Source organism: Phascolarctos cinereus, unplaced genomic scaffold, assembly GCF_003287225.1.
Source record: "Phascolarctos cinereus isolate Bilbo 61053 unplaced genomic scaffold, phaCin_HiC Scaffold_5;HRSCAF=322, whole genome shotgun sequence".
NCBI lineage: Eukaryota > Metazoa > Chordata > Mammalia > Diprotodontia > Phascolarctidae > Phascolarctos > Phascolarctos cinereus.
In genome coordinates this window covers 245,187,314-245,196,775 of record NW_027555958.1, presented here as the reverse complement: position 1 = coordinate 245,196,775, position 9,462 = coordinate 245,187,314, and positions in this window count along the sequence as shown.

The following is a 9,462-nucleotide window of genomic DNA, read 5'->3' as shown; positions in this document are numbered from 1 at the left end:
TCGCAAATTAAAAATTCAAATTCAACAATATGTTGCTTTCAGGAAATGTTATAAAAATCAGAGATATACACAAACATAAAATAAAGGTCAGAAGTAGAATTTATTATATAAGACAAAGCAGGGTTAGTAACCATGATTTCATACAAAGTTAAAGCTAAAATAGATTTAATCAAAAGAAAAACAGGAAAACTACATTGTCAGTCATATTATTCAATATTGTTTTAGACCACTTGAAATAACTAAATACCTGAGAGTACACCTGTCAAAACAGACACAGGAACTATATGAATATAAACATAAAACACTTTTTATATAAAAAAATTAGATTTAAATAATTGAAATAATATTTATGATTCATGGGTAGGTAAAGACAATATAATAAAAATGACAATTTTACTTAACTAATCTATTTATATAATGCCATCCCAATTAAATTACTAAAAACCAATCTTCCTGAGTTAGAAAAAATAATAACAGTTCATTTAGAAGAACAAAAGGTCAGGAACTTCAAAGAAACCAGGGGGGAAAGAAATAAACCAAACAGATTCAGAAGTATCAGGCCTTAAACCATATTACAAGATGAGAGCATTGTTGAAGTATAAAATGGATAATTTTGATAATTTTAAATTAAAATTTTCTTGTATAAATAAATAAAAGCTATCCAGCCAACAATAGAAGGAGTGCAGAAAATTAGGAAACAACTTTCATAGATAATCTCTCAGAATGTGATTGGGTTGCAATATTGCTGTAGTGTAGGAAATGATGAGCTGGTTGATTTAGAAAAACATGGAAAGAACTGGACTTATGAAAGAAGATACTATCCACCTTCAGAGAAACAGATGACAAATGGAAATAAGTAAAGTACAGTCTTACAAATGTATGTATGAGTGTATGTGTGAATATATGTGTATGTTTATAGATATATATATGTATATGTGCATCTGTATATATGTTTATGTGTATATATGTATATGTGTACTGTGTATATGTATGTATGTGGGGGGGGAAGAAAGAGAGAGAAAGGAAGAGAGAGAGAGTTCAATTGTAGCCTTCTTTGGAAAGGGGAGGATGGAAGAGGTTAAAATAAAATTAAAAGTGCACAGCAGAGAACAAAAGAAAACCTACAAGGCAGCAAAGAAGAGCTGGACAGCTTTGAAAACAAGGTCTAGTATTTATTATATAGGTTTTCTTGAAACGGAAATTTATCGCTTTATATTGAATACTCTCTTATGTTCTGCTATGTACATGGCAATGTTTTTTTTTCCTTTTCTTGTTTTGTACTTAAGTTTAAAATAAAATTTAAACCTTGTTTTAAAAAATAGCAAAAAAAAAAAGGAAAGTGTGTATACAACTGTAAACTTTTGTTATGTAATTTTTAATTTATTTTTGTCAAAGGAAAAATATGAATACTGTTTAATCAATTTAAAATATTAATATTCCACTTTAGGCACAAATTTACCAGAAATAATTTTATTTATTTTAATATTAATTTCATATCCTAGAGAGAGATGTCCAAACTGACATAGTTCTCCAATGCCCAAACATGTCTCCAAGACAATTTGTGTTAACATTTATAGAAATTTCTTAAATTATTATTTCATTAAATATTTCCCAATTACAAGTAAAAAAACAATTTTACAATCACTTTTTAAAATGTTGAATTCCAAATTCTCTCCTTTCTTCCTGTGTCTCATCACTCCTTGAGAAGGCTAGCAATTTGATTTTGATGACTACATGTGAGGTCATGCAAAATATATTTCCATATTAACCTTGTTGTGAAGGAAAACACAAACAAAATAAAATTTTTTAAAAAGTGTGCTTCAGTCTGCATTCATAGCTCATCAGTTCTCTCTCTGGAGGTAGATAGCATTTTTCATCAGTTCCTTTGGAATTATTTTAGATCATTGTCTAGATCAGAGTAGTCTTTCATAGTTGATCATCCTTACAATATTGCTGTTACTGTGTGCAATGCTCTCCTGATTCTGCTTTCTTCATTTTGAATCAGTTCATATAAGTCTTCCCAGGTTTTTCTGAAACCATCCTGCTCATCACTTCTTATAACACAACAGTATTCCATCACAATCATATACTTCAACTTGTTCAGTCATTCCCCAATTGATGGGCATCCCCTTGATTTCTAATTCTTTGACACCACAAAAAGAGCTGCTATAAATATTTTTGTATAAAACTATTTTTGTATAAACTTTTTCTCTTTTCTTTGATCTCTTTGGCATTCAGACCTAGTAATGGTATTGTAGGGTCAAAGGAGATATAGTTTTATAGCCCTTTGGGCATAGCTCCAAATTGTCCTCCAAAGTGGCTTTGGATTAGTTCACAACACTCCACCAATACTGCATTAACATCCCAGTTTCTCCACATCCTCTCCAGCATTTGTCATTTTCCTTTTCTATCATGTTAGCCAGTCTGATTGGTGTGAGGTAGGACCTCAGAGTTGTTTTAATTGCATTTCTTTTCATATGACTATTGACAGTTTTGATTTCTTCTTCTGAAACCTGCCTTGTCATATCCTTTGATCTTTTATTAAGTGGGGAATAACTCTTATTTTTACAAATTTATTGTAATCTTGAACAAGGAAAAGGTAAAAAAAAAATGTTAAAATACAGTTTAGGGTTAACATTCCAAAATAGTCACTACTCAGTTCCTTCCTTATCACTCTGGGACTAAAAAAAAAAAGGCCTCTTTCCTATGATCAATGTCAACACTGAAATCTATCCATTCTGAATAATAGAAGGCAGCTTTTCATTCAGATGAATGATCAATCACTTCCAATGAGTGAGAAGGAAACAAGAGACAAGAGTTAAATTTAGTTGTCTCCCTTCTACTAGAAGTAGTTGTCTCTACTTCTCTAAGAAAAGCCTTAGCTTTTGTAAAGGGAAAAGTCTGGAAAGGATTTTAAGTTGGAGAATGGAAGGGAAGTAGAGAATAAGCATTTATATAGCACCAGGCATTAGGCTAAGCCTTTTCTTTTTAAACAAATATCTCATTTGATCATTTTGATTTGAAGAAAATCTTGTCTCTTAATATTTTCTGTGAATTAAAAAGGTTTTTTAAAAAATATGCTTCTACCCCATGTGCAGCTTTTTTTTTTATTACAGAGCTCTTATATTTGTTTTACAATGTGTTTCAAACATGAATCTGAGTGGAATGAGGTATAAGAGTAACATTTGGCATAATTTGAAACTGCTTTAATCTAAATATACTTACTGCTCATGTATATTCTTATAACACAGCTACCTTAAGAAAATATATATAACTGTTTAACAATTAAAATCTTTACTCAATTATTATATCCTATATAAATGTTTTTTTCTGTTCTCAAAAACACTGAACTTGAATTTTTAAAATCACAGCATAAATCACAAGCTTGTGTTACAAAACCATTCAACTTCATTTTTTTCTTAAAAAAAAAGTTGACTAATAGGCATGTCATAAGGACTTGAGGGCTACACAAATATGGTGGGTAGTGATGGGATCTCAGGGGTTTCCAGCAGAATCCCAAAAACCTCTAGACCTCTTCAGGTAGAATGAGAAGGGGGGGGGACCATAATGAGCACAAATTTTTACCTAGCTGCTCTCTATGATTTTTAAGGTACCTCAACCCTATTCCTTGTGTTTCTTTACAGCCTTTTCAGCTAGTTGTGTGCGTGCGTGTGTGTGTGTGTGTGTGTGTGTGTGTGTGTGTGTGTGACGAAAACCACATGAATGGCTCCCCTGTACTGCTACCCAAAAGTCCACATGTAATGTTATCCCATTTGGCATATTTCCAGCCCTGAAAAAAAGAGGGGGTAGGTGGGAGACACAATTTTTTCCTTGCTACAGTGACAGTTGTTCAGTCATCTGAAACTCTTCCCATTTGCAGCTTTCTTGGCAAAGATACTGGAGTGGTTTATCTTCCTTCTCCAGCTCATTTTACAGATGAGGAAACTGAGGCAAACAGGGTTAAGTGACTTGTCCAGAGTCACATAGCTACTAAGTATCTTAGGCCACATTTGAAGTCAGCTCTTGCTGACTTCAGGCCCTAAACTCGATGTACTGTGCCACCTAACTGCCCACAACAGTAACAGAAGTACAAAAGCCATCATCAGTAGTACTGGGATTACTTGCATTCATGTGCTTCAACACTCAATCTATTTAAATATTGTTTGACTTGAATACTTCAATATTCCTGTGCTCTGAAGGTTCTCTGTCCTCTTCTGAGGCCAATTTGACTTCATCTTCTTATTCAAATTCAACAATTTTTTTTTTCATGTGGACTGCCTTCTCTGGTACAGAAACCAAATGCCTGATGCTCCATTTTGAATCTTGAATTTTTAATTCTGAGAAGTGTTGAACCACATTGTATGAACAGGACCAAGGCAAGCCTTTCCCATTAAGCCTTCTCTTCTTTAGTCCTTAACATCATTTATTTAGTCAGTCTGTCCCTCTCCCATCCCCTCCCCAAAGAACCCTTAATAAAGAAGAAAAAAAATAAGGAATTTAAAAGTTCAGCAAAAATGACCAATATATTGAAGTCTGAAATTATATGCAGTGTTCTTTACCCATGATCCACCACCTTTACAAAGAATAAGTGAGAAGTATCTTCTGCTATCTGGTTTTCAGGACCATGACTAGTCATTATAATTTTCATAGCTTTCAATTTCCATTGTTCTGTTGTTGCTATTCTATTTATATCGTATATATTATTTTCCTGGTTCTGCTTACTTCACTTTGTATCAGTTCATATTTTCCTGTTTCTCTGTATTCATTATTTCTTATAGCACAGAAATATTCCATTATTTTCATGTACCACAATTTGTTTAGCCATTCCTTAATTAATTGATATCTGTTGTTTCCAATTCTTTCCTACCATAAAAAATGCTTATGTTGGTGTATACAGGACCTTTTTTTGTTTTGTTTCAGGGCTTGGGGGTAATTCATCTCCTTGGAGTAAGTAACAATGGAATCTCTAGTTCAAAGGGTATAGGCATTTTAGTCAGTTACTTCATGTTCTTTTGTTTCTTTTCTTAATGATTCATTGATGCTTTTCCTTTATTTTTAATAGCACTATCACTTCCTTTATCTCCTTCTGATTCTCCCTACCTCTAAAAAAAAATAAGTACTCGTGACAAATAAGCACAATCACACAAAACAAATCCTCACATTGATAAGCCTTGAGACAAGGTGTAGGTCTCATTCTGTTCCTCTAGTTCATCACCTCTCTAACAAGAAGTGGGAGGCATGATTCATCGTTATGTTTCTGGAATTATAATTGGTCATCATCACCATCACTATCAAAAAGCACATAAGCCAGGTCTTCACAATATACAGCTGTCTGGCCACTTGCAGCCCACCAAAGGATTTCGGGTGGCCCTCTAAAAATGTTGGGTTGCCACTTCACACTCTCCCCTGTTTGTCACGTGATCCATGGCAACCAACCATCATCAGTCTATCTTTAGTCTAACCTGTCTGCTGGCCTGAAGAAGTTAGCCTATTTTAATTTTGGCCCCTACCTACTCCCAAGCTGTGCAGATCTGATTTAAGCCTTTACTATATGCCAGGCACTGTGCTAAATGCTGGGACTACTAAGAATGGCAAAACAATGGTTTCTGCCCTCAAGGACCTCACAGTTCAATGGAGGAGACCATATGAAAACTCTATGTATATACAAGATGTATATACTATAAATGGGAGATAATTGCAGAACGAAAGGACTATGAAAGGGTTTGGGTAGGAAGAAGAGACTGGGAAAGGCCTCTTGCTGAAGGTAAGATTGAGCTGAGGCTTAAAGGAGGCAGAGGTGACAGAGAAAGAGACTATTCTAGAAATGGTGTCATGTTCAAGGAACTGAAAAGCCAGTGTTGCTGGATCAATAAAAAGAGGGGAGTAAGATATAAGAAAACTAGAATAGGGGGAACTTGCAAAGCTGGGTAGTGCTTAAAAAAATTTGGGGGGGGTGAATCCTAGAGGTAAATAATTGGAAGTGATTGAGTCAAAGGGTGCCCTGGTCAGATTTGTGCTTTAGGAGGATCACTTTGACAGATGAATGGAAGATAGAGTCTATCTCAAGGGAGACTGATCAGAAGGCTTTCCCATAGTCCAGGCATATAAGGGTGGGAATTCTGTAAGCAGAAGGGAAATATATGGTGGAGATATTGAGGAAGAAAATGACAGCGAAAAAGGTTATTTCTCCTTTTGTCGTTGAGTCAGTTCTGACTCAAGACATGTCTGACTCTTCCTGACCCCATTTAGGGTTTTCTTGGCAAAGATACTAGGGTGGTTTGCCACTTTCTCCTCCAGCTCATTTTAAAGATTAGGAAATTAAAGCACTAGGGTTAAGTGATTTGCCCAGGGTCACCCAGCTACTTAGTGTCTGAGGCTGAATTTGAACCCAGATCTTCCTGACTCTGACCCAGAGCTCTAACCACTGTACCACCTAGCAGCCCCAGGTTCTTCCTTCACTGCCTATAAATATGCTCTAAATATCCTATCCTTTAAAACTTTCACTTGACCCTACAGTCCCTCAGGCTATCAGCCTCCCTATCTCTTCTTCAGTTGGTGGTCTAACTCCTGGAAAGTGTGGTGAATACATACTCACTGCCTCACCTCCCAGAACCTGACTTCTGACCACACCCCTTTAATAAAACTGCTCTCTCAAAAGTTAGTCATTCAACATCCATTAGCACTCCCTTTCCCCCCCCACCCACCCATATCTGATTTTAGGTAGGTCTGCTATCCTTTCTAGTAGTAGCTTGGTAGCATAGTGGATAGAGTTCCAGACCTAGAGCCAGAAAAGACTCATCTTCCTGAGTGCAAATCTGACCACAGACACTTACTAGATGTGTGACCCTGGGCAAGTCACTTAACCCTGTTTGCCTCAGTTCCTCAACTATAAAATGAGTTAACCACTCCAGTATCTTTACCAAGAAAATCCCAAATGACTGCAACCACTCAACAACAAAAAATCCTCCCTAGGATTGTTTGTGTCCAACGGTCACAAAGATTTCCTGCTTCCTTCAAAGAGGGTGGATCCAATCCATACTGGCCTTAGCCAAAATGACACTTATGTCCACATCTTCCTTAAGGAAATAGAATCAAAGTCCCAAACAGGGCTCTCCAGATCAATTATCTATCTATACTAACTGCTAAATCTGATAGTCTTTTTGCAGGGCCTTGAGCTCTGTAACTTTTGACCCTATTAACCACTCTCTCTTTCAAACGTATTCTCTTCTCCTTTGGTGTCCGTCACTGCTGTCTCTAGCTTTTCTTCTACCTGTCTGACCTTCTGACCTCTCCCTCCCTTTATTACATCATCATCTTATTACCCACACCCTAAATATGGGTGTTTTCCATGGCTCAGTCCTGGGATCTCTTTTGTTCTTTTTCTACTACAATCTCCCTGGGGTAACCTCCATCTGCTCTCATTTATCATTTCTATGTAGATGACTCCCAAATCTACATATCCAGCTCTAGTTCCTAGTTGCACAGTTCTGTCCCATCCATTTCCCTTCTGGACATCTTTGCTTAGATGTCCTACATATATTTCACATTCAACTATTTAACATGTCCAAAAATGAACTGATATCTTCCCAGTTACCCAGGTTGGTAACTATGGAGGCATCCTTAACTCTGTCTCATGGCCCAGCCTGCACCACCTCAATGCCACTACCACCTCAGCCATCATCAAGGAGAGCAGCTATAACCACCTATATATGTTGTCCCTTCCATTAGAACATAGGCTCTTTGAGAACAGTTGTCTTGCTTTTCTATTTGAATTTCAGGTGCTTAGCACAGTGCTTTGCAACATAGTAAATGCTCAATTAATGCTTTAACTTTCAGTCAGTGGTTTGGCATTTAAATCTCTTCACAGCCTATTATCTCCAGTCTTCTTGCACATTACTCTCCTCCACGTATTCTACGATTTAGCTATATTTCTAGGCCTACTTGCTGTTCCTTACACACAATCTTCCATCTCCCATCTCCACTAGTCAGTCAGTCAACATGTAATTATTAAACATTTAACATGTGCCAGGCATTGTGCTAAGCAGTAGGGATACAAATATAAAGCGGAGAAAAAAAGATAGCCCTTATAGTCCCTGCCCTCAAGTTTATATTCTAATTGGGGGGGGGATACATAAATGGGAAGCCAAAAAGTGGAAGAGGGTGAAGAGGAGGTGCCTAAGTCCAAAGATATAAGAGATGGCTGGCCTGAGGCCCTTCCCCAAAACAGAGATCCTGGGAAGAACTCACCAATGGGAAAAGAGGCCTGAAAGAGCAGCTGGTAGGCAGCTGAGGTATGATGGCTAAATCTGGAGAAATCTCTAAGGCTCATTAGCTGCTCCCCCTGCCTGGAATGCTCTCCCTACTCACTTCTGTCTCTTAGAATCTCCATGGCTTCCTTAAAGACTCAGCTCAATTGCCATCTTCTTCAAAAGGCCTTTTCTGATTTCCCCCCAAACCCACCCCCCACCCAAGGACTACAGCCTTCCACTCTAAAGATATGTTTTTCATCTAGTATGTTATAATTTATTTATGTTGTCTTCTATTAGAATATAAGTACCTTGAGAGCAGGGGCTGGCTTTTTGCCTTTTCTTTGTATCACCAGCGCTTAACACGGTAAGCAGAATATAGTAAATGCTTAATAAATGCTTGTTGGTTAATTGTTCCTTATTCTTCTGTCCACATTTTTTTTTCTGCCTCCTGACTCAAAGATCACATCTTCCATAAAGTCATCCCCTTCGAAGTAATGTCTTCATTCTCTCTGTTGTCGTTCAGTCATATCTGATTTTATGACTCCATTTGGGATTTTCTCGACAAAGACACGAGCGATTTGCCATTTCCTTCTCCAGCTTATTTTTCAGATGAAGAACTGAGGCATACAGGGTGTACGTTAGGTGAATTCAGCGTGTGTAAAGTAGATCTTTTGTTATTCTTTCTTAGAGTTTTCTTCCCAGGATCCATAGCCATGACAATCTCTACTTCTCAGGTGTTATATATGAGTTCTCATGATCATCATTCAAAACAGTTTTTACTGCGCACTTGAGGTAGATATAGAAGTGAAGTAATGCAAAATTGTGAGGCTATTGCTAGCAATATGCCTTCTTTGTCTGTTGCCCTATAAAGCAGGTGAGCACTAGTCAATGACCAGGGACCCCCATAGGGGTGAATGTGCAGGCTGGAATGCTGTGTGTGCCTTGATCAGCCCCCATCAAGACTTGGGAGGATCAATCCGTGTGTTTGCCTCAACTGGCCCCCATTGAGACTTGAAGGGATTAGGAAAGAGTATAAGTTGTGCTTCTCTGAGTGACCCCATTGAGACAGAGAGGTAGTTGCCCCACCTTCATGCCAGCCCCTGCGAGAAGGGTTGTTAGGGAATGCTGTAAGAGTTGGTGCAAACTCCCTTCCAGAAGACTAGACTAGAATAAAGTAAGCTTATTTAACACCTTATTTTGACTCCATTCCTGT